The sequence below is a fragment of the Nerophis lumbriciformis genome, linkage group LG22 (genome assembly GCF_033978685.3).
Source record: "Nerophis lumbriciformis linkage group LG22, RoL_Nlum_v2.1, whole genome shotgun sequence".
Taxonomy (NCBI): Eukaryota; Metazoa; Chordata; class Actinopteri; order Syngnathiformes; family Syngnathidae; genus Nerophis; species Nerophis lumbriciformis.
The window spans coordinates 19,942,909-19,970,610 of NC_084569.2; positions in this window are offsets into that span (position 1 = coordinate 19,942,909).

Sequence of the window (27,702 nt, forward strand, 5' to 3'; positions counted from 1 at the left end):
TTCCACGACTGTATATATATCGGTATCGGTTGATATCGGTAACTAAAGAGTTAGACAATATCGGAATATCGGATATCGACAAAAAGCCATTATCGGACATCCCTATTTTCAAGTAATTCTGTCATATATATACATACATACACACACACACACACACACACACACACACACACACACACATATATATATACACACACACCGTATTTTCCGCACTATAAGGCGCACCTAAAAACCTCCAATTTTCTCAAAAACTGACAGTGCGCCTTATAATCCGGTGCACCTTATATATGGACCAATATTGAGCCACAACAGGTCTCGCAACTACAGGATGCATAACGTAACCCCAGCCTCTATTGTAGCGTCTATTCTGTGCGCCTTATAATGCGGTGCGCCTTATAGTGCGGAAAATACGGTATATATAAATAATCCGTTCATGAATGAGTATATCCGTTCGGCCACCGTGTTCAATGGAGAAGTCTGATCTACAAAATTTGCTTCGAGCTGTCCTGGATGAACTGAAATTATTATTTCCAATCATTTTGGAACTTGCAAGCGTACTTCTTCTTCTTACTCGTCGTCGCCATGTCTCTTCTTCATTCTTCTGCTTCGTCTCTGTTATGTTTTTGGACATTACTACTTGCCGTAGTTTTGAAGCAATGCATGATGGGAATCCGTATGTTGTGTGTCAGTGTATTAACGTGCCCGCTGGAATAAACACACGCTGAGAAATAGCTCTGTGCCTGCCTACTTTATGGGTTATATATAAACCTATGGATAACAGAGACATATATAATAGTCTCCTTTTCAGGTGAGCGAGGACGCTGAAGGCAGTGCCTTTAAGGCACGCCCCCAATATTGTTGTCCGGGTGGAAATCGGGAGAAATTCGGAAAAATGGTTGCCCCGGGAGATTTTCGGGAGCAGCACTGAAATTCGGGAGTCTCCCGGGAAAATCGGGAGTGTTGGCAAGTATGCCTTTACTGTATGTGCAAAACCTTGTTGCCTATTGTTACAAGCTGAGAAAAGACAGCAAATTATCTCTTTGTTTCTCATAAGAAGTCGCTCAGACATACATCCATCTATCCATTTTCCACACAGAAAGACCCCATATACCATGCAAATCTGCTCGAAAACAGAGAGGGCCCGATTTGCTAAGATCCATATATCTCGCGGTAAACTGCGCGTGGAATCTATAAAATAGCGTGTACTATTAGTGGGTGTGTTCTGTGCGATCTACTAAGACTGTGTGTGCAATTGAAAAGTGGTGCAGACCGCCTTATTTAAATGAGGATTTCTGTCTCTGATAATCTGTTGTTGGAGATCTGCGACATCTTTTTGCACACCATTAATAAATAATCTGTTGATGGAGATTGTTGAGATCACTTTGTGACTCATTTACCGTATTTTTTCGGACTATAAGGTGCACTTAAAATCCTTTAATTTTCTTAAAAATCCCAGTGCGCCTAATGTACGGAATAATACTAGTTGTGCTTACCGACCTCAAGGCAATTTCATTTGGTACATGGTGTAATGATAAGTGTGACCAGTATATGGTAGTCACCAGTGTTGGGTTGGTTACTAAAAACCAGTAACTAGTTACAGTTACTAGTTACTTTATTTCAAAAGTAACTCAGTTGCTAACTCAGTTACTTACACTAAAAAGTAATGTGTTACTGTGAAAAGTAACTATTTAGTTACTTATATATACTGTATATATATATATATATATATATAAATAAATGATAAATGGGTTGTACTTGTATAGTGCTTTTCTACCTTCAAGGTACTCAAAGCGCTTTGACACTACTTCCACATTTACCCATTCACACACACATTCACACACTGATGGAGGGAGCTGCCATGCAAGGCGCTAACCAGCACCCATCAGGAGCAAGGGTGAAGTGTCTTGCTCAGGACACAACGGACATGACAAGGTTGGTACTAGGTGGGGATTGAACCAGGGACCCTCGGGCCGCGCACGGCCACTCTTCCACTGCGCCACGCCGTGTATATATATATATATATATATATATATATATATATATATATATATATATATATATATATATATATATATATATATATATTTTTATTTTTTTTTAAGGCCCCCTTTAATGCCCATTTAGCCTTCATTTCTGTACTGTTATTGCACTGGAGAATAATACAATCTGTTGATGAACTTGGCATGCATTTGCATCACTGAACTGTGCTAAGCAATGTGGTCTACATACAACACACAAAGACAAAGATATGTTTCAAAGGGCCAATTTGTTTCAGGCCAGAACAAATTGACAAAACTATTTTAAATAGGTGCAACATAACATACATAAGTAACAAACAGCATAATAACAACATAGCTGTAAACCAAGGAAGGCACACACTACATACACAAAGCCTAACAAGGCGTTTTTTTCTCTCAAGGAATTGTGAAATAAAATCATGTCTGAAGCCCAGAACACTCTACACATTTCCCTAGTTTTAGTTTAGAGAAAAGGAAAGATTGGCCTGGCCCACTAGCATCCCTCTTTATGTTTGTGAACTTTATAGTCTATACATTTAGAGTGATGTGATAATCAAACACTCTAGAAGTCTAGAATGAAAGAGCAACAGTATATAAGAAAATTGACAGAGTGCGTGTATCTGCAGTGTGCAGTGCCACACTAAAATCCAGCCGCTGTTGCTTAGGAGGTGGTGTGTCTCTCTTTACTAGCTTCGTCGAAGCGTGTTGCTTTTGTAACTGTTTCAGCAGATTTGAATTGCTAGGATAGGATCTTTGATCCAAGACACAACTTACATTGAACTAAAATGTTATTTTCTTTGTGGTCGACAAAATAAAAGTAGTGAGAATATATCCATGTTAAGAAACTCGGCTTCGGGCTTCGCCATGTCTTGTTAGTAAACACATACACACCCCCTCCCGCATACACACATACATACACACACACAGCGCGTGACGCGCCTCTTCCTTGTCGCCTCTTCCGCAGCGCTCCAATAAAACACACTCAGATCTTCTCAGTTTCTAGCCGATACTACATAAAAAATAACGTAAAATAACGCAGTAACGCATTATGTAGTAACGATAACTGAGTTACTGAATATAAAAAATAACGTGTTAGATTACTATTTACCACCGAAAGTAACGGCGATACAGTAACGCTTTGTAACGCGTTAGTCCCAACACTGGTAGTCACACATAAGAGATACGTGGAGACTGCAATATGAAGCCAGTAAACAACATCAAAACTTTAAATGTTCCATTGAAAATAAAGAACATTACACACGGCACTCAAAAATGTGTCAAAATGTTTTAGTATGACTTTGAAGCCGCACCGCTTGATGGATTGTCGGCCCATTACGGCTACCGTAGTAAGAGATACAAGAATGACTATGGTGTGTGTATAAGGACCGCAAAAAGGCACCCATTAGCAGACATATTATCTGGCGTTTTGTTTCACAATATTATGCAAAACCAACTTTTGTTACCTTCTGGTACATGCTGATGTGTATTTGAGATCTGCAAAAGTCCTGAAAGTGTGCGCAAGTCCGCCACTGTAGTCCCTGGCGATGCCGTAGTCAATAAATTTCTTCTTTTTCACTATCTTCTTGTTATGGGACATTCATCCTGTGCTGTTGCCATTTCTAATATAAAGTAATCTTGCTACGGAAGCGCTAAAAACTACCAGTGTAGTGGGTAAAAGTGTGCAATCTATAAAATAGCGTGTACTATTTTGTGTTCCGTGCAATCTACTAAGACTGTGCGTGCAATTGAAAAGTGGTGCACACCACCTTATTTAAATGAGGATTTTGCGTGTACTTTTTAGGGTTGTAGGGTACACCAGTATTAGTATAGTACCGTGATACTAATGAATCACATTCGGTACTATACCGCCTCTGAAAAGTACCGGTCCATCACCCCGCGCCCCCGCATTGTGACATTGCTGGTTTACGAGCAGAGGAGCATGTTTGGCAGCGCACAATCACGGAGTACTTACAAGCAGACACAGTGTGTAGACAGAAAAGGAAGAACGGACGCATTCCGGCTTAAAAACTAAAGATAAAGGTGACGTTATAACACTGAAATGCCCTCAGAAAGAGGTGCTTTAAGACATGGCTAGATAGCTAGCTGCTAAAGTCCATTCACAGTTGGCAGTGTTTTAGCTACTTCTAAATCACTAATCCTCACCTCCATGGCGACTAATAAAGTAAGTTTCTTACAAGTATCATCCCTGCAGGACGAGGAATAGCTAAACATGCTTCACTACACACCGTAGCTCACCAGCGTCACAATGTAAACAAACGCCATTGGTGGATCTACACCTAACATCCACTGTAATGATACCAAGTACAGGAGCGTATCTAGTCGATGCTACTATGATTACGTCAATATTTTTTGGCATCACAACATCTTCTTTCGTTTTTTTTTATGTATATTGTGTTTATAAACTCAGGAAATATGTCCCTGGACTTTGAATATGACCAATGTATGATCCTGTAACTACTTGGTATCAAATTGATACCCAGATTTGTGGTATCATCCAAAACTAATGTAAAGTATCAAACAACAGAAGAATAAGTGATTATTACATTTTAACAGATGTGTAGATAGAACATGTTAAAAGATAAAGTAAGCAGATATTAACAGTAAATGAACAAGTAGATTAATAATACATTTTCTACCACTTGTCCTTAATAATTTTGACAAAATAATAGAATGGAAAATGACACCATATGTTACTGCAAACGTCAGCAGACTAAATTAGGAGCCTTTGTTTGTTTACTTACTAATAAAAGACAAAGTGTCTTGTTTGTCCACTATTTTATTTAAGGACAAACTTGCATACATTACATATGTTTAATGTACCTTAAGATTTTTTGTTAAAATGAAGCCAATAATGCAATTTTTTGTGGTCCTCTTTATTTAGGAAAGTATCGAAAAGTATCTAAATAATTTTGGTACCGGTACCAAAATATTGGTATATCACCCCTACCTGTGACTTTTGGTTTTCAAACAAGCAGGACACTTGTACCACTTTTTATGGGCAGTTTAAAAGCAGTCGTCCGGTGTACCTATATTGATAACACTTTCTTTTCTTTTTTTTTTTACCACTAAAGATGCATGGGAAAAATGCAAAATTACATACTTCATCTATGTTTTTTTTTCAAATAGGATATATATAATAGTAATAGATATTTTATGAGAAAAAATGAACGGCAGTAAAAATAACACCAAAGCACATCAATTGAATTTGTTTTAATCAGTCCCCTAAGTCATTTAGCAGCTATGAAATTATAAAATAATGTTGCTGAATAGACGATATGTCAAAATACTTTTTTATTTATATCAGCAATATCATTTTAACGTGGCGAGCAGTCATATAACGTTTGGTGTGGGTGTTGTTGGGCCGGACCCCAGGATGCAGAGACGGCAGATAAAGTGCAGGTACAATGTATTTAATAACCAACAAAAGTTCAGCAAGGAAGTGCACAAAACAGGCTAAACAGTCACAAGACGCATAGGGAGAGCTGAGGAAAGGGCTTTTTAAATAAATAAATAACACATCCTAATTAGCAATTAGGGGCAGGTGAGAGAGCCAGTGCTCAGACAAGAAGTGGTGGCGGCAAATGGGAAGTTAAAAGCAAAAATTAGGGCCCAAAAATAAGGAACTAATTGATAAACTAAGGAAACTAATAATAAATCCAAGCTGTCATGTGAGATTATGACAGGCCACTTATTTTGCATTCAAAAATAACTTGTTTTTTTATACCGTATAGCTGCCACTAATATCAAAACAACCTACCATATTAACTGTCTTGGATTTTCTTCCATAATGTTTCTTACCTGAATTATGCGCTGATAACTAACAGTTATCTGACCTGGCTTGCTGGCCAACACGGACGTTTAACGCTCTTATTTGTCAAGACAAATAAAGGAAAGTGTATAATTTAACACTCGTCTATTTTAATTGACTTGGACCCTATAGCCAGATCCAAATAGTCCAAATTAAAAGCTTCTCCCAATTCAGTCCAATGTAACGAGAGGCAGGATAAAGCTCGGGGCGCGCCTCCTATTTTCAATAGAATGACCCGCACTTAATATTGACAAAGGACTCTTTGCTTCTTAATGTTCTTATCGAAACACTTTGCAGCGTGTGTCTATGGGTCAAAGTCACACAAAAACGTGCGGTCACACACAAACAGAAGTGCATCGAGAATAACAAGTGAGGCGCCATCCTTGAAGCCTACAACAAATTTGTACTACACTTAATATTCTATACCTGCTGCTGTTGTGTCTTGGCAAAAAACACCTATTTTACTATAAAGGGAATTTTGCATCCTGCCTAATAAATAGACCACATCAACACAAATTAGTTCTACACTACAGAACTTGGGTTGGATTTCAGATTGCTTAAAGGGGTCATATTATGATATTTTTTTTCTACATTTAAAACACTTCATTGTGGTCTACAGCAGTGTTTTTCAACCTTTTCTGAGCCAAGGCACATTTTTTTCTTTGAAAAAATCCCGAGGCACACCACCAGTAGAAAACATTAGCAAATGAAAGTCAGCAGCCGACATTGACAGTAAAAAGTCATTCTAGCAATTGTTGGATATGAATTCAAACCATAACCAACCATGCATCACTATAGCTCTTGTCTCAAAGTAGGTGTACTGTCACGACCTGTCACATGACGTTTTGACTTATTTTGAGGTTTTTGGTGTTTTCCTGTGTGTAGTGTTTTAGTTCTTGTCTTGCGCTCCTATTTTGGTGTTGATTGTCATGGCATGTACGGATGTACTTTGCGCCGTCTGCTCCACATGCTGTAAGTCTTTGCTGTAGTCCAGCATTCTGTTTTGGTTTACTTTGCAGCCAGTTCAGTTTTAGCTTCGTTTTGCTAAGCTTCGATGCCTTTTCTTAGTGGCACTCGCCTTTTGTTTATTTTTGGTTTAAGCATTAGATACCTTTTTACCTGCAAACCATCGTCGTCGTTCCCGACATCTACAAAGCAATTAGACCTGCTGCCACCTACTGATACGAAAGAGTATTACACGGTTATTCTGCAAGCTCTAGAGAGCACAGACACTCAACAACGGCACATTTGCGGATTATAATGACTGGTTTGAAAAAAATATTTTTAATCAAATTAGGTTAAATTACATAATCTCCCACGGCACACCAAACAATATCTCACGGTACACGAGTGTGCTATGGCACAGTGGTTGAAAAGCACTGGTTAATGTAACACTGGTTAATGGAACAATGAAAAAGGAGGATTACCTCCAAATTCCTCAGGACAACCTAAAATCATAATCTCGGAGGTTGGGTCTTGGGCGCAGTTGGGTGTTCCAACAGAACAATGACCCCAAACTAGGGGTTTAACGGTACGTGTATCTGTATTGAACCGTTTCGGTACTGGGGGTTCGGTTCGGTTCGGAGATGTACCGAACGAGTTTCCACACGGACATAAAGTAGCCGCCAAAGCTAAAGTCTTAACAAGCTGCTCCGCTTCCTTCTGCCTGTCTCTGTCAGTACTCTGCAGCGCGCAGCATTGTCCCGCCCACACAACCATCTGATTTGTTACAAACAGAGCGGTAACAGCCAATCAGCAGTGCGTATTCAGAGCGCATGTGGTCAGCGCTTAGCGTTTAGCAGGTAAGCATCAGGCCGCGGACTCTCCCCAAATTATAATAAACTATCTCAGTCAACTACTAGTAACATCACTATGAGCCCGTTGATGTTCTAGAAACATAAACGGCAGCTTCAGCTCGCTCGCAGTCCTGGCTTGAGGTGAAGGCTAATTCGCTTTTAGCGTAACGTTAGCTCATTTTGGGGTGTGTGTGTGTGTGTGCGTGTGTGTGTGTTACGGACAGCAAAGCCCTGTCTGTCTGTTATTTCACTTTACCTGTTTCTGTGTTGATTGAGCTGTGTTGAAGCAGCAAAAAAGGACATTATGTTAAATGAAGAGTTTCTGTCTCTGATAGTTGATATAATAATGTAAGTGCATCATTAAGCCTACATGAACTCCATGGTGTTCAGGGATGAATAGTCTCTCCTTTTGCTATTGTACTATTTGTTCAGCTATAGTTACATTAATCATTAGTAATGGAGCAGCCGGGTTTTGAATGGCAGGGTCCCTGCTATCACATGTTGATAAAAATATAACATTTACATAATAAAAATCAACTACAGGCTTCCCAAATGCTGTAATAATTTAAGCATGATGAGTTGACTTGAAACTGTTTAATGTTGCACTTTTTATATGTAGAAGAAAAGTTTTGTGATTTTATTTAATCTGAGCAACAACTTGAGGCAGTTTAATGTTGATTAAAGTGGGCAGAATGATTATGGTGTTCCCAATGTTAAAAGGATAAAGCCATTGTTTACAAATTTGGTATATAAATAACCAAAAAAATGTATAATTTGTTGTTTTCTTACTGTACCGAAAATGAACCAAACCGTGACCTCTAAACCGAGGTACGTACCGAACTGACATTTTTGTGTACCGTTACACCCCTACCCCAAACACATGTCAAAAGTGGTAAAGGAATGGCTAGATTTGGCTAGAATTAAGGTTTTAGAATTGCATCCCCAAAGGCCGGAATTAAACGTGTGGACAATGCTGAAGAAACAAGTCCATGTCAGAAAACCAACACATTTAGCTGAACTGCACCAATTTTGTCAAGAGGAGTGGTCAAAAATTCAACGAGAAGCTTGCCAGAAGCTTGTGGATGGCTACCAAAAGCACCTTATTGCAGTGAAACTTGCCAAGGGACATGTAACCAAATATTAACATTGCTGTATGTATTCAGAAAAGAACCAAACTTCATGAATGTTTTTGTGACCAACAAGTTTGTGCTCCAATCACTCTATCACAAAAAAATAAGAGTTGTAGAAATTATTGGAAACTCAAGACAGCCTCATTATGTTCTTTACAAGTGTATGTCAACTTTTGACCACGACTGTATGTACATGTGATTTTAATTTTTAATTTTTAAATTTTTTTTCTGATGAATTTGCAATTAAAAAAAAACAAACCTTTTTACATTGTCATTACAAATTCTCTAGAATTTTGAGGACAAACATGAATTAATGATTTCCGGTTGCACTGTAATAGGCCCCCTTTAAGTAACCACCCCAAAAATGTGTGTTTTGGAGGCATGAGGCCCCTCTAAACGACAGCAGTCATCAAAGAAGCTGGTTGAAAACAAAGTGAGCTGGAAGGTGTGAATTCTGAAAAGGAAATTCTCCCTTTTTCCTCGACTCAAGCAGACTGAGGCGTGTTTTGTTATTGTGCATCTCTGACCAGCCTGCACATCGCGCTGATCCATTCTATGAGTGACGTTGTTCAAACCAGGTTGGCAGTTGAAGTGGTAAGGCAATGTTTTTTATCGAGGTGGCAGCTGCCTCCCCGCGGTGATTTAAACACGGCGACACCGGCCAGAGGTTTAAAAACAACACAGCCAGTCTGAATAAAATCAGTGGTGGGTGCATTTGATTTCAAGTCAAGGATTTTTTTTTTTTTATATTCTGTTTAATATGGTAATTTGGAAAGCTGAATGGGGCATGTTTGTCTACAAGACGGCCCATTTTTATTTTTTTAAGCATATTTTCAGACTAAATTGAAAAAAAAAAAAAAAAGTTTTAATAATGTTTTCAATATCAGTGAAATAACAACTGGGAGACTTATTGGCCTCAACAGTTACATTTGAGTCCGCTTCATTAAAGGGGAACATTATCACAATTTCAGAATGGTTAAATCCATTAAAAATCAGTTCCCGGTGGCTTATTATATTTTTCGAAGTTTTTTTTTTTAATTTTACCCATCACGCAATATCCCTAAAAAAGGCTTCAAAGTGCCTGATTTTAACCATCGTTATATACACCCGTCCATTTTCCTGTGACGTCACATAGTGAAGCCAACACAAACAAACATGGCGGAAAGAACAGCAAGCTATAGCGACATTAGCTCGGATTCAAACTCGGATTTCAGCGGTTTAAGCGATTCAACAGATTACGAATGTATTGAAACGGATGGTTGTAGTGTGGAGGCAGGTAGCGAAAACGAAATTGAAGAAGAAACTGAAGTTATTGAGCCATATTGGTTTGAACCGTATGCAAGCGAAACCGACGAAAATGACACGACATCCAGCGACACGGGAGAAAGCGAGGACGAATTTGGCGATCGCCTTCTAACCAACGATTGGTATGTGTTTGTTTGGCATTGAAGGAAACTAACAACTATGAACTAGGTTTACAGCATATGAAATACATTTGGCAACAACATGCACTTTGAGAGTGCAGACAGCCCAATTTTCATCAATTAATATATTCTGTAGACATACCCTCATCCGCGCTCTTTACCTGAAAGCTGATCTGTCCAGTTTTGGAGTTGATGTCATCAGGCCAGGGAAGCTAGGGTCGATATTCTTCTCTTGATCATCTTCGGTGGCATAAGGGACGGTGTGAGCCAAGACATCCAGGGGGTTTAGCTCGCTCGTCTGCGGGAACAAACTGCCGCCATTGCTTGCCGTGCTACCGAGGTCCTTTGTCCCTGAATTGCTCACACACTCCGGCAGATTCAATGGGGGTCTGGCGGCAGATTTCTTTGACTTTATCGTTGGAAATGCATCTGCTTTGAGTGTCGCAGGATATCCACACATTCTTGCCATCTCTGTCGTAGAATAGCTTTCGTCGGTAAAGTGTGCGGAACAAACGTCCAATTTCTTGCCACTTTCGCATCTTTGGGCCACTGGTGCAACTTGAATCCGTCCCTGTTCGTGTTGTTACACCCTCCGACAACACACCGACGAGGCATGATGTCTCCAAGGTACGGAAAACAGTCGAAAAACGGAAAATAACAGAGCTGATTTGACTCGGTGTTTGAGAAAATGGCGGATTGCTTCCCGATGTGACGTCACGTTGTGACGTCATCGCTCCGAGAGCGAATATTAGAAAGGCGTTTGATTTGCCAAAATTCACCCATTTAGAGTTCGGAAATCGGTTAAAAAAATATATGGTCTTTTTTCTGCAACATCAAGGTATATATTGACGTTTACATAGGTCTGGTGATAATGTTCACCTTTAATCACAAGCGAACCAGGGTGCCATTCTTTGGAGGGGGCGCCAAAATGCAGAATGTAAAAAAAAAAATTTAAAATAATGAAATTATATAAATACATACAAATGTACTGTATTTTTCGGACTATAAGTCGCAGTTTTTTACATTTTTGGCCGGGGGTGCGACTTATACTCAGGAGTGAAATGATTAACACATTACCGTAAAACATCGAATAATATTATTTAGCTCATTCAGGTAAGAGACTAGACGTATAAGATTTCATCGGATTTAGCGATTAGGAGTGACAGATTGTTTGGTAAAGGTATAGCACAGAGGTAGGGAACCTATGGCTCTAGAGACAGATGTGGCTCTTTTGATGACTGCATCTGGCTCTCAGATAAATCTTAGCTGACATTGCTTAACACAATAAGTAATGAATAATTCAGCTGGTAATCACAGTGTTAAAAATAACGTTCAAAATATAAAACATTCTCATGCATTTTAATCCATCCACCCGTTTTCTACCGCACCTGTTCAAGAAGTCGCATTAATGGTAAGAAGTATTTTATTTATTATTGGTTAGCTTTAGAATAACGATGTTATTAAAAAGGAATAAGAGACTTATTATACTCTAAAAATGTTGGTCTTACTTAAAAATGCACGCATCTAGTTGTATTCAGTGTTAAGAAATATTATATGGCTCTCACGGAAATACATTTCAAAATATTTGGCTTTCATGGCTTTCTCAGCCAAAAAGGTTCCCGACCCCTGGTATAGCATGTTCTATATGTTATAGTTATTTGAATGACTCTTACCATAATATGTTACGTTAACATACCAGGCACGTTTTCAGTTGGTTATTTATGCCTCATATAACGTACACTTATTCAGCCTGTTGTTCACTATTCTTTATTTATTTTAAATTGCCTTTCAAATGTCTATTCTTGGTGTTGGGTTTTATCAAATAAATTTACCCAAAAAATGCGACTTATACTCCAGTGCGGCTTAAATATGTTTTTTTCCTTCTTTATTATGCATTTTCGGCAGGTGCGACTTATACTCCGGTGCGCCTTATACTCCAAAAAATACGGTATGTATAATGAACATCATATGACCTATGATGTGCTGCTACCTGGGCCACAAACCTAACCTAAAGAATCTACTGCTGCTACTGCTAGTGGAGGACTATGTCACGTCACGCCACCGTCGAAAAAGGCTAGTGGAGCAATTTTATCTGATTGATTATTTTTTACAATGAAAAGGGGGATAAAGCGAAGGAAGGAGCGGGGGGAAATATGGGGTCAAAGCAGAGGTATGTATGTGCATTTAGCCAATTCATTTTTAGCGTCATGACTTGTCTTATATGGGTCAACAAGCAACAGGCTGTTGTTGCTGTTATTCCCCATTCAGAAACCAGCGAGAGTAGTTTGCACGCGGTAACCATAAACTCAATTGGGTGAACTTTTGAAGTAAACAGAAGGTCATTAGGCAACAGCTGTTGAGCAGAAAATCCAGGAATGCAAGGAGGGTGAAAAAGTTGGTAGCCCAAACTTAAACTGTCTTCATTGTAACCTTGGCTAGTGGCTCATTTGGCTGCAAAGTAAGCTTTTAAAAAAAAAAAATGAAATAATGGATGCTATTTGCTATGTGATGCAATTACAAAATACACCACAGACTAGGGTTGAACGGTATACCGGCATTAGTATAGCACCGCGATACTAATTAATCTTTTCGGTACTAAACCACCTCTGAAAAGTACCGGTTGTTTTAAAAATGTATATTATGTTTATAAACTCAAGAAATATGTCCCTGGACACATGAGGAATTTGAATATGACTAATGTATGATCCTGGTATCGCATTGATACCCAAATTTGTGGTATCATCCAAAAGTAATGTAAAGTATCAAACAACAGAAGAATAAGTGATAATTACATTTTAACAGAAGTGTGGATAGAACATGTTTAAAGAGAAAATAAGCAGATATTAATAATTCATTTTCTACCACTTGTCCTTAATAATTTTGACAAAATATGATAAATGACACAAAATGTTACTGCATACATCAGCAGACTAATTTAGGAGCCTTTTTTTGCTGACTTACTAATAAAAGACAAGTTGTCTTGTATGTTCACTATTTTATTTAAGGACCAACTTGCAATAAGAAACATATGTTTAATGTACCGTGAGATTTTTTGTTAAAACAAAGCCAATAATGCAATTGTTTGTGATGCCCTTTATTTTGAAAAGTACCGAAAATTACCGAAAAGTATCGAAAATAATTTTGGTACCGGTACCAAAATATTGGTATCGGGACAACACTACCACAGACACATAGAGAAGTTGGTATTAGGCTGGACGATCATGGCCAAAATAATAATCACGATTATTTTTGTTAATTTTGAATTTACAATTATTAATCACAAATGTTCGACTGTTAATTATTTTATTGCACGTTCTGTTTTTACAAATAGTATGAGTGGCTTCAATTTCAAAATGGAAGTATAAAAATTATTAATAATAAAACAAAATGTACAAAAAACAAAAGGCTAATTAAAATACATTGCAGAGTGGGATCATAAAGTGCAAATAAGTGAAAAAATACGATTATGCACGAATGACACATACAAAGAACACAGTCATTGTATCCATCCATCTTCTTCCGCTTATCCGAGATCGGGTCGCGGTGGCAGCAGCCTAAGCAGGGAAGCCCAGACTTCCCTCTCCCCAGCCACTTCGTCCAGCTCTTCCCGGGGGATCCCGAGGCGTTGCCAGGCCAGCCGGGAGACATAGTCTTCCCAACGTGTCCTGGGTCTTCCCCGTGGTCTCCTACCGGTCGGACGTGCCCTAAACACCTCCCTAGGGAGGCGATCGGGTGGCATCCTGACCAGATGCCCGAACCACCTCATCTGGCTCCTCTCGATGTGGAGGAGCAGCGGCTTTACTTTGAGCTCCCCTCGGATGACAGAGCTTCTCACCCTATCTCTAAGGGAGAGCCCCGCCACCCGGCGGAGGAAACTAATTTCGGCCGCTTGTACCCGTGACCTTGTCCTTTCGGTCATAACCCAAAGCTCATGACTATAGGTGAGGATGGGAACGTAGATCGACCGGTAAATTGAGAGCTTTGCCTTCCGGCTCAGCTCCTTCTTCACCACAACGGATCGATACAGCGTCTGCATTACTGAAGACGCTGCACCAATCCGCCTGTCGATCTCACGATCCACTCTTCCCTCACTCGTGAACAAGACTCCGAGGTACTTGAACTCCTCCACTTGGGGCAAGATCTCCTCCGCAACCCGGAGATGGCACTCCACCCTTTTCCGGGCGAGAACCATGGACTCGGATGACTCTCATCCCAGTCGCTTCACACTCAGCTGCGAACCGATCCAGCGAGAGCTGAAGATCCTGGCCAGATGAAGCCATCAGGACCACATCATCTGCATATATTTATATATATATATATATCTATAGTCGAGGTTTCTGTGGTTTATCCGTTATACAGTGCTCAATAGATAGGTAGAGCGGAATATACGTTAGGTCAGGAAAAAAACACAGAGGCTATTTCATCCCTACAAGCCTGTTTCGCAGGTTTCTCTGCTCTTCAGGGGATTTTTCTCCCATGCCATTTGCACTACATTTATAGGTGGTAAGTAATTATTCTATTCTCAGGGAAATTATTTAAATGGCTTATAATGTTTCCTCAGACGGCATTTATTTTGTTTGTCTTATTGACATGTAAAATAAATAATTACATACTGTAATGCTGGGGTATACTTTTCTCCTGGGGGGTCACATGATCTAGATAACTATTATAATAAATTTGCATTATAACTCTTATCAATTATGTGATAACTTGCCCTATGTCAGAGCCACTTTCCGATCTCTCCAGGTCACTGGCGCATGGCAACTCCTCGCATAAACACTTTATGTGGTTGTTTAGGGCCACAACGATTGGGGCGAACGGTCACTCAGTAGCTGATCATCACCGTGGTTGTTGTTGCCTCAAATCAGAATCAGAATCAGAAATACTTTATTCATCCCCGAAGGGAAATTCAGATTTTCAGCACAATCTCATTCAAGAACAGAAACGCAAACTTACTTTTTTCTGCTGAACTTAGTATAGAATAGAATAAAATGGACTTTATTGTCATTATATTTGCATACAACGAGATTAAAGACTCCAACTTAAGGTGTGGTAGTGGGAACAAAAATGGGATACAAATAATTACACAAGAAGTAATAAAGATAAAACTAAGAATTGAAATAAATAGACTACTATCCAATAAAAATAATAAGCAATTGTGTCCAATATACAAAATACTGTACAATATACAGAACAAAACTAGTTGTTCTGTAAACTCTAAACTCTCTAAACTTCTATCAATCAACATGTCCTTTCTAACAGTGTTTGTTCAGTTCAAAATCCCATAGTCCCTAATTGCTAAATTAGCATTGTTCAAACTCAGTAATCTTCACATATTTACGTCCATATTCCAAAAATGACGGCATTATTTAAGTTTATATTGTAGCCAAACCGTTTCCCTGAAGATATGTCTAAAAACATCAGTTTTTTTTCTAAGTTTTTACTAATATTTGTGTTTTGTTTACTTTTTTGATTTATTGTTGAAGCGGCAGAGCAGTTTTGAATGGCCATGGTTAATGCAGTTTGGCGTAGTTTGAATCATTGAATACTTTGATAGCTAGAGCACAAAAGGCATGTTTACGACTTTCCAAATACAGTTTTTGAAATCAAGAAAGCCCTCTGGACATGAAATAAAATCCACATAGCCGCAAACTTCGAATGTGGCCAGGAACGACTGTATTTCAAAACTCACTAGGCTCCAGTCATCTTTATAGCCCGGACTGTAGCATGTTACACAAATAATATTAAAGGCCTACTGAAACCCACTACTACCGACCACGCAGTCTATATATCAATGATGAAATCTTAACATTGCAACACATGCCATGCTAAAGTGCAATTTTAAATTTCGCGCAAAATATCCTGCTGAAAACGTCTCGGTATGATGACGCCTGCGCGTGACTTCACGGATTGTAGAGGACATTTTGGGACAGCATGGTGGCCAGCTATTAAGTCGTCTGTTTTCATCGCAAAATTCCACAGTATTCTGGACATCTGTGTTGGTGAATCTTTTGCAATTTGGTCAATGAACAATGGAGACAGCAAAGAAGAAAGCTGTAGGTGGGAAGCGGTGTATTGCGGCCGGTGGCTGCAGCAACACAAACACAGCCGGTGTTTCATTGTTTACATTATCGAAAGATGACAGTCAAGCTTTACCATTGGCCTGTGGAGAACTGGGACAACAGAGACTCTTACCAGGAGGAATTTGAGTTGGAAGCGCAGACGCGGTACCGTGAGTACGCATGTAGCTGCGGCTTCCAAACATTTGATCACTTGCCCGTACGTGCGTGCCGCTATGTGCATGTCACGTACGTAACTTTGGGACTTTGGGGAAATATATGTGCTGTATGAACTTTGGGGAGGTGAACGGTACTTTAGGCTGTGGGATTGAGTGTGTTGTGCAGGTGTTTGATTTGTATTGGCGGGTTATATGGACGGGAGGGGGGAGGTGTTTGTTATGTGGGATTAATTTGTGGCATATTAAATATAGGCCTGGTTGTGTTGTGGCTAATAGAGTATATATATATGTCTTGTGTTTATTTACTGTTTAAGTCATTCCCAGCTGAATATCAGGTGCCACCCGCCTCTCACAGCATCTTCCCTATCTGAATCGCTCCCACTGCCCTCTAGTCCTTCACTCTTACTTTCCTCATCCACGAATCTTTCATCCTTGCTCAAATTAATGGGGAAATCGTCGCTTTCTCGGTCCGAATCGTGGTGGCCATGATTGTAAACAATGTGCAGATGTGAGGAGCTCCACAACCTGTGACGTCACGCTACTCGTCTGCTACTTCCGGGATAGTCAAGGCTTTTTTATCAGCGACCAAAAGTTGCGAACTTTATCGTCGATGTTCTCTACTAAATCCTTTCAGCAAAAATATGGCAATATCGCGAAATGATCAAGTATGACACATAGAATGGACATGCTATCCCCGTTTAAATAAGAAAATCACATTTCAGTAGGCCTTTAAAGACTGAAATGAAGCCACAGACAAAATCTTGTTTAGGGACACACGTAAGTAACTAAGTAAATTAATTGTATTTATAAAGTGCTTTTCACAGATAAAATTACAAAGCGCTGTACAAAACATAGGTGAAGTAAAACAACAATTCAATTAAAACAACAGGGGCAACATCATAAAAAGGATACAAAGTGGATTAAAATTGATAGTTAAAAGGTGCATTAACTAAAAGCTTTACTAAAAAGAGAAGTTTTCAAATGTTTCTTAAAAGTTTCAACACAGTCAAGATCACGGAGGGACTGGTGCAAGTTGTTCCAGGTCTCCCCGGGGTTTAAAACGAGTTTTCGGGATCTTTAGAAGACCCTGGCCTGAAGACCGCAGGCTGCGCCCTGAAGAGTAGGGGCATAACAAGTCAGTGATGTACTGAGGGGCCCCACCATGCAACGCACGGAATGTCAGGACTAAAATGTTAAACTCAATGCGGAACTTAACTGGAAGCCAATGAAGACTGGATAAAATGGAGGTGATTTGGGGCTGTTCTGGGTGCACCGGTAAAGAGTCTGGCAGCTGCACAAAAAGACCCTGCACTGGCATGTGTGAGTGACAAGAAGAAAAGCTCTGACTACTTAGAGAGAAGTTGTTTAGGTTTGGTTGGTTTGCATGTGAAAATGTCTGGACCATGAGTATTCATACTCTTACTTACATAACTCACATGACAGAAATACGGTTGAACTACCAAAGAAGAGAGGACTGAAGGGGGTACCTTGAGGAACACCTGGGTTATGTGAATTATAAGTTTGGACCCCAGTGTTTGCTAGCAAGGTTGAAATGTCAATGCACGGATCTGCCGATGTGTTCACAGTGCGCCAAGTTCCTCTATGCAACAGGATTGTGTTTTTAGGACATTGATCCAAAAATGTTTGTCTGAACTGAACTCCTGAATGCCATTTAAACAAATCTGCTCCATACCGTGACTGCAACACAGCGTCATTTTTCTCAAGAAAAAAAAATAAGCTTAGATGTGTGTCGGCAATCTATTGGGGTTAGACATGTCCGATAATGGCTTTCTTGCCGATATCCGATATTCCGATATTGTCCAACTCTTAATTACCAATTCCGATATCAACCGATACCGATATATACAGTCGTGGAATCAACACATTATTATGCCTAATTTTGTTGTGATGCCCCGCTGGATGCATTAAACAATGTAACAAGGTTTTCCAAAATAAATCAACTCAAGTTATGGAAAAAAATGCCAACATGGCACTGCCATATTTATTACTGAAGTCACAAAGTGCATTATTTTTTTTAACATGCCTCAAAACAGCAGCTTGGAATTTGGGACAAGCTCTCCCTGAGAGAGCATGGGGAGGTTGAGGTGGGCGGGATTGGAGGGGGGCGGGGGTTTGGGGGTAGCGGGGGGTGTATAATGTAGCATCCCGGAAGAGTTAGTGCTGCAAGGGTTTCTGGGCATTTGTTCTGTTGTGTTTATGTTGTGTTACGGTGCGGATGTTCTCCCAAAATGTGTTTGTCATTCTTTTTTGGTGTGGGTTCACAGTAACAGTAACAGTGTTACAGTTGTTTATACGGCCACCCTCAGTGTGACCTGTATGTCTGTTGACCAAGTATGCTTGCATTCACTTGTGTGTGTGAAAAGCCGTAGATATTATGTGATTGGGCCGGCACGCAAGGTCAGTGCCTTTAAGGTTAATTGCCGCTCTGTACTTCTCCCTACGTCCGTGTACACAGCGGCGTTTTAAAAAGTCAGACATTTTACTTTTTGAAACCGATACCGATCATTTCCGATATTACATTTTAAAGCATTTATCGGCTGATAATATCGGCAGTCCGATATTATCGGACATCTCTAATTGGGGTTCAATAATTTTGTTTTTACTGAAAATGCAATCATTGCCAGCAATATTGATACCGTGGATGCAAGTTAGATGGATGCAGCATTACGGTGGTATCTTATATTTTGTCCTAAAAAAGGGAAGCAAAATATAGTATTCCCCTTTTGAATATGCGTGCAGTTTATCACCAGCGTACGGACTATTTGTTTAATCTGCAGATGCACATGGACTGCAGTCAGGTGTTCAATCACACCAGTATGATTGTTACCATATATACAGTACACTTGTTCGGGGGTCGGCAACGCGCTGCCCTAGCGGCTCCCTGGAGCTTTTTCAAAAATGTATCAAAATGGAAAAAGATGAGGAAAAATATATATTTTTTGTTTTAATATGGTTTCTGTAGGAGGACAAAAATGACACAAACCCTCCTAATTGTTAGAAATCCAACTGTTTATGTTAAACATGCCTCACTGATGAGAGTATTTAGCGCGCGCCATTTTGTCCTAATTTCGCAAGTCCTTGAACGCACCGTAGTTTGTTTACATGTACAACTTTCTTTTTGCCGCCACAGAAAGACGTGTTTTATGCCACTCCTTCTTTGTCTCTATTTGTCAATCAACTGTTTTATGCTGTGTGTGAATCCACAAAGATGAGTTTTGTTGATGTTATTGACTTGTGTGGAGTGCTAATCAGACATATTTGGTCACTGCATGACTGCAAGCTAATCGATGCTAACATGCTATTTATGCTAGCTGTATGTATATAATGCATCATTGTGCCTCATATTTTTGGTATATTTCAGCTCATTTTATTTGTAGTTTCCGTTTCCTTCAACTTGAACACACTAGGATTGTACGGTATACCGGTATTAGTATAGTACCGCGATACTAATTAATCCAATTCGATACTATAGCGCCTCTAAAAAGTACCGGACCCCCACCCGTCGTCGACGTTCGCGGCAGTGCACAACCACGGAGTACTTACAAGCAGACAGTGTGGAGACAGAAAAGGGAGAACGGACAAATTTTGGCTTAATAACTAAAGATAAAGGTAAAGCTATAACACTGAAACGTCCTCAGGAAGAGGTACTTTAAACATGGCTAGCCCAGCTAGCGGCTAGTGTCTATTCGCAGTGATGTAACTACTTCTTCATCACTAATCCTTGTCTCCATGGCGACAAATACAGCATATGTATTTCAAGCATCATCCCTGTAGGACAAGTGATAGCTATTCATACTTCTGTACATACCGCATGACACCGGACTCATAATATTGTCAAGAAAAGATTTCACTATGTCCGATTTTTAACCAAAAAACTATCTTGACTTTAGAACACACTACACAAAAAAATAATGAAGTACATACTAAGTCAAGAGCCATACATGTCACACTAAGGGTGGGCCGTATGAACATTGCCAACACTGTCATAAACATGTGCCCATAAAGTGACACCACACTAAATAACAATGACAAAGCACATTTTGGTAGAATATTACACAACATAAACACTACAGAACAAATTCCCAGAATTCCCTGCAGCACCAACTCTTCCGGGACGCTACAATATAAACAAACAGCATTGGTAGATCTACACCTAACATCCACTGTAATGATACCAAATAGAGGAGTGTATCTAGTCGATACTACTATGATTACATCGATATTTTTTAGCATCACAAAGTGTGTTTTATATTATGTTTATAAACTCAGGAAATATGTCCCTGGACACATGAGGACTTTGAATATGACCAATGTATGATCCTGTAACTACTTGGTATCGGATTGATACCCAAATTTGTGGCATCATCCAAAACTAATGTAAAGTATCAAACAACAGAAGAATAAGTGAATACTACAATTTAACAGAAGTGTAGATAGAACATTTTAAAACAGAAAATAACCAGATATTAACAGTAAAAGAACAGGTAGATTAATAAAACTGTTATGGAGGTGGCCTTCCGCCCCAATGCAGCTGAGATAGACTCCAGCAACCCCCGCGATCCCGAAAGGGACAAGCGGTAGGAAATGGATGGATGGATTAATAATTCATTTTCTACCACTTGTCCTTAATAATTTGATAATTTTGAGCCTTTGTTTGTTTACTTACTACTAAAAGACAAGTTGTCTTGTTTGTTCACTTATTTATTTAAGGACAAACTTGCAATAAGAAACATATGTTTATTGTAGCGTATGATTTTTTTGTTAAAATAAAGCCAATAATGACATTTTTTGTGGTCCCCTTTATTTCGAAATATACCGAAATACATTTTGGTACCAGTACCAAAATATTGGTATCGGCACAACACTAGAACACACACATCTATACTTTTGGCCATTCTAAGTCAGACATTTCCAGGAGTTATCACACCCTCTGAAAAGCCTCCGTTTTAGTAATGTTTTCCAATGTTGTAAAAATGTGTAGAATAAATATTACATTTCCACATTTCTGTCAACAAAGATTTGCATCAGCCTGCTACACATAGTCATTTTGATAGTAGTCTAATATAGCTAATATAGACACTTACATCCTGTGTTGCCATTATCATAACACTTATATAAGGCTTTACATTTTTTGCGGCTCCAGACAGATTTTTTTTTGGTATTTTTGGTCCAATATGACTCTTTCAACATGTTGGGTTGCCGACCCCTGCACTAGTTAAAGGCACACCCCAGTGATAAGCCCAGCTGATTTATCGGCCAATACGAAAATATGGCATGGAGGACTTTTCGGGACTTCCACATGCACTGAATAAGATACACAACAAAGACAAGCACGCATACAGTCTCGAAAGCTTCCCGACACAACGTGCATGGCGTGTGACAATAACGTATGTTTATTGAAAAGCACACTGTCACGGTGCATGCGCAATCCCGCATGTCATCTGCTGCAAGCTCTGCCGGGACAACAACGCTCTTCCCGTGTCGCGGCCACGCGCCTGCAAGGCTGCAGGTGTGGTGGAATGTCCGAATCTTAAACAGTAACAAAAGTGAATTTAGTACAAACGTTTTATTTACCCATAATCAAATGGTACAAGGTTGGATTGAATTGCCATGCAAACAGACAACGTCTCCGGAGACGTTGGATGAATCGAGAATCATGCATGGACTTGGTCTACTTGGTTATTTATGTGTTTCCCTCATGGGTCAAGGTCCCGTTGTTTTGGACCTGTTTGTTCTGCAACATCCTTGAATCCCTCAGCCATAACAAACAATCAAAACATTTTGTACAATGGTCCATATGTTCAACTCTAACCCACATGTGCTCTTCCAATGGTACAGAATAGAAAAAAGAGAAACGAGCAGACATTCCACTACTGTCGTGTCCTCCTTAATGCTTTTCGACCTCACTCTCTTTCCGGACTTTGACAAACACAAAATATGGTAGAAAGGTCAGAAATTCCCCCACACAGGCAATCACCAAACAGCGCACATGGGTCTTAATGAAGACAGACAGCATAAAGACCAGCGGACCCGAAGACCCAGTGCCGGAACGTAGTTCACTCTCTGTAGTAAGCATCCCATCCTTGGCTTCCCCCTGCGTACTTGCTCTCTCTCTCTCTGTGCCTTCCCAATGCCCGTGTCTTATGTCCTCTGTGTTCCCCGCAGTGTTCCCTCTGTTTCTCGTGATCGAGCTGTGTGCCTTGACTACCCTCTGGATTCCCGACTGCCTCCCTCGATCCTCGACCTCTGCTTGAAAACGGACCTTGTTGCTTCTCTCCAACCCCCGACCTCTTGCTTGCCCACGGACTGCCTTCCTGCCTTGCCCCTTTGGTCTGACGAAGGATCCATCTAATACGCACTTACAACAAACTCTGGTAACATTCACATCGCCTTGCACCATTCACGTTTGGTAGCATACACACCCCAACACATCATCAGCATCCAGTTCAATAAACCTTTTGAACTGATCCCTGCCGTTGTGTCGTCTCCTTCCCCCGTCGTACGTAACACACACACACACATGATTCTCATTATGTCTGCATTTACAGACAGATGTGTAGTTTTAATTTTTTTTTTGCTTCAATATTAAAGCATGTGGGAGCTCAGTCAGTGTGTGCGTGTGTTTTTCTTCTCATATCAGCTCAGCACAGCAGGCGCCTTGCTCCAGTACATTGCTGCAGCAAGTCAAGCTGAATGTACGGCAGACACCATGGGAAATAAAAGCCAATACTTCTTGTGTGTGTGGGTGAAAGAGTGTGTGTGTGTGTGTGTGTGTGTGTGTGTGTGTGTGTGTGTGTGTGTGTGTGTGTGTGTGTGTGTGTGTGTGTGTGTGTGTGGATAAAGAAAGCATAACAAGTCAGTCAGACAGCAAGATGGAGGAAAGCGGTGACAGACCAGCAGAGGTTATGTGGGGTGAAAAAGGATATTTACAGTAAGGAGCAATATACAGTATATGGTGTTTGAAAAAAAGGCCGGCATAGGCAAGGACCAGACGACAGGAAGGAAAAAATACATAAAGAAGTGGAGAATTTGCCGGCTCAGTGGATAGAGTACACAAACCATTAGCTCGCATTCGACACAGGGTCAGAGAATTGCACACAGAGGAAGGAGGATGAAAACAAAGATGAGATGAGAGTACGATGCTGCCGACGTCTGCGGGGACCAGGCTTCCTCTGGTGGGACGGAGCTCACCAAAAGCCCTCAAACCCCCAGCAGCCGTCTGCCTGTCCGTACGTCCACACACCATGTCACTTTTACGCTGCTCTGCGGCTCAGAATCACTGTGCAAGCATGAGTTGTGTTTACCTAATGCAGATTGGACCTAGCGTTGTCCCGTACCAAAATTATTTCGATACTTTTCTAAATAAAGGGGACCACAAAAAAATTGCATTATTGGCTTTACCGTATTTTTCGGACTATAAGTCGCAGTTTTTTTTCATAGTTTGGCCGGGGGTGCGACTTATACTCAGGAGCGACTTATGTGTGAAATTATTAACACAATACCGTAAAATATCAAATAATATTATTTAGCTCATTCACGTAAGAGACTAGACGTATAAGATTTCATGGGATTTAGCGATTAGGAGTGACAGATTGTTTGGTAAACGTATAGCATGTTCTATATGTTAGAGTTATTTGAATGACTCTTACCATAATATGTTACGTTAACATACCAGGCACGTTCTCAGTTGGTTATTTATGCCTCATATAACGTACACTTATTCAGCCTGTTGTTCACTATTCTTTATTTATTTTAAATTGCCTTTCAAATGTCTATTCTTGGTGTTGGGTTTTATCAAATACATTTCCCCCAAAAATGCGACTTATACTCCAGTGCGACTTATATGTTTTTTCCCTTCTTTATTATGCATTTTCAGCCGGTGCGACTTATACTCCGGAGCGACTTATAGTCCGAAAAATACGGGTAATTTAACACAAAATCTTGGGGTACATTAAACATATGTTTCTTATTGCAAGTTTGTCCTTAAATAAATAGTGAACATACTAGACAACTTGTCTTTTATTAGTAAGTAAACAAACAAAGGCTGCTAAATTAGTCTGCTGACATATGCAGTAACATATTGTGTCATTTATCATTCTATTATTTTGTCAAAATTATTAAGGACAAGTGGTAGAAAATGAATTATTAATCTACTTGTTCATTTACTGTTAATATCTGCTTACTTTCTCTTTTAACATGTTCTATCTACACTTCTGTTAAAATATAATAATCACTTATTCTTCTGTTGTTTGGATACTTTACATCAGTTTTGGATTAGATTTAGATTTAGATTTATTGGTCCCCTTGGGGAAATTCATTGTCATTGCCGTACATTTAAACAATAGACATTACACATCACAAAAAAAAATACAATTACATTTTAAAAATTTAAAAAAATAACAAAAAGACATCATACATAACCAACACACATTTACAGGCTTATCAGACAGGTCGGCCGGGCCTGCTGTTAAGGGCGGCTATAGCTGCAGGGATAAGGCTTTTCCTGAGGGGGTCCCTCCGGAATTTGATAGTTCTGTACCTGCGCCCTGATGGTAGTGGGATGATGTATTGGTGTCGTGGGTGAGTGATATCCTTTACCATTGTTTTTGCTAGTCGGGATTATACCACAAATTTGGGTTCCATTTTGATACCAAGTCGTTACAGAATCATACATTGGTCATATTCAAAGTCCTCATGTGTCCAGGGACATATTTCCTGAGTTTATAAACATAATATACATTTTTTAAAAACGAAAGAAGATGCCAAAAAATATTGACGTAATCATAGTAGTATTGACTAGATACGCTACTGTACTTGGTATCATTACAGTGGATGTTAGGTGTAGATCCACCCATGGTGTTTGTTTACATTGTGACGCCGGTGAGCTACGGTGTGTAGTGAAGCATGTTTAGCTATTCCTCGTCCTGTAGGGATGATACTTGTGAGAAATTCACTTTATTCGTCGCCATGGAGGCGAGGATTAGTGATTTAGAAGTAGCTAAAACACTGCCAACTGGGGCTGGACTTTAGCCGCTAGCGCTTAAAGCACCTCTTCCTGAGGGCGTTTCAGTGTTATAACTTCACCTTTATCTTTAGTTTTTAAGCCAAAATGTGTCAGTTCTCCCTTTTCTGTCTACACACTGTGTCTGCTTGTAAGTACTCTGTGATTGTGCGCTGCCGAACATGCTCCTCTGCTCGTAAACCACCAATGACACGAAATTGCTTCGAGGTCCAAAACCAAAATGAATCCGTACATTAGGCACACCGGGTTATAAGGCGCACTGTCGAGTTTTGAGAAAAAAACAATATTTTAAGTGCGCCTTATAGTCCAGAAAATACGGTACATTGAAAATAGTAGTACATTTATTTTAACAGTAAAATAATAGTTGCAGCAGGCCCATAAAAATACTGTAACTGTTTTTTTGTGTTTTAAATCAAAACCACTCCACGGGTTATTCACATAAATCACGACCAAATTGTCACGTGATACATTTCACTGGCGCACAGTCTACAAGTCATGGCCGTGGCGGTGATGATGATGATGATAGCAGAGAGCAGGGGAGGGAGATTGGATGTGGTCGAGTGGAGACCTGTGAGCCTCCCCGGCTTTCATCCATTTATCCATATTTCAACAGGAAGCCGACAGACTGAAATGATCCCGACTTACGGATAGAGAGGAAGGCTCACCAAGAGAGGTCGAAGGCAGCCATTAAAGGACAATTTCGCCTTTTTCCACGCCGTAAAGAGTGATTCGTGGCAGACTTGACAGACACTCGTTCATGTCGATTATTTCCCACACATGAATGGCTGAGTCCGGTCTTTTACCCATCTCATGAAAATAGACTTTATTTACACAAGTCGTCTGTCTTTCCTACCTCTGTGGCAATCGATCAGTTTGTGATTGGTTTCCGGGCGTAACCGGAGAGTGGATCGCCGAGCTTCACGGTTCACGCGCGTTTTATGAAAGAAGAAATTGAATGGAGCGACAGAGTGTGGGAGTGGGTGAGAGAATAAGACAAAAGGAAACGGAATTCACCGCACAAAAGGAATTATTAATAGAGTGTGATCCTACTATTAAATATGCTAATTTTGAAGCAAAATTTAAATGAATGAATAAATAATAATTCGCTCTGTGTTTGAGGTCTGTTAGAGCAGTGATTTTCAACCACTGTGCCGCGGCACACTAGTGTGCCGTGAGATATTGTCTGGTGTGCCGTGGGAAATTATGCAACTTCACCTAATTGGTCCAAAAAATATTTTTTGCAAATCAATAATCATAATAATGTGCCGTTGTCTAGTGCCTGTGCTGTGTAGAGCAATCTTGTAATACTCCATACCAGTAGGTGGCAGCAGGTAGTTCATTGCTTTGTAGAAGTCGGAACGTGTCGAGGATGGTTGTCGTGATCCCAACATACAGAGCACAGCGGGAGACAGCGTGCAGGTAAAAAGGTATGTAGCGCTTAAACCAAAAAATAACAAGGCAAGTCCCGTTAGGAAAAGGCACTGAAGCATAGGAATGGCTATGTAAAACAAAAGTAAAACTGAACTGGCTACAAAGTCAACAAACACAGAATGCTGGACGACAGCAAAAAACTTACAGCGTGTGGACCAAAGACGACGTCCACAAAGCACATCCCGCACATGACATGACAATCAACAATGTCCCTACAAAGAAGGATAGCGTACGCACAACTTAAAGAGTCTTGATTGCGAAAACAAAGCAGGTGCGGGCAATAGCACTCAAAGGAAGGCGTGAAGCTGCTACAGGATAACACCAACAAAACAGGAAGACTCACCAAAATAACAGCGCAAGACAGGAACTAAAGCACAAGACACAGGAAACAACAACAAACTCAAAATAAGGCACGACAACCTGGTGGAGTTTCATTGTTTAACCTTTTCTGCTGGTGGTGTGCCTCCGTATTTTTTTAATGAAAAAAATGTGCCTTGGCTCAAAAAAGGTTGAAAAACACTGTGTTAGAGAGCAAAAATAGTGCAAACTATACCAATACTAGGGATGTTCGATAATGGCTTTTTGCCGATATCCGATATTCCGATATTGTCCAACTCTTCAATTAGCGATACCGATATCAACCGATATATACAGTCGTGGAATTAACACATTATTATGCCTAATTTGGACAACCAGGGGATTGGAATGACGAAATTAACAAATTAATAAAAAATATTTTATTATTTAAAAAAAAAATTATAAAATAAGATAAGATAGATAAATTAAAAGCATT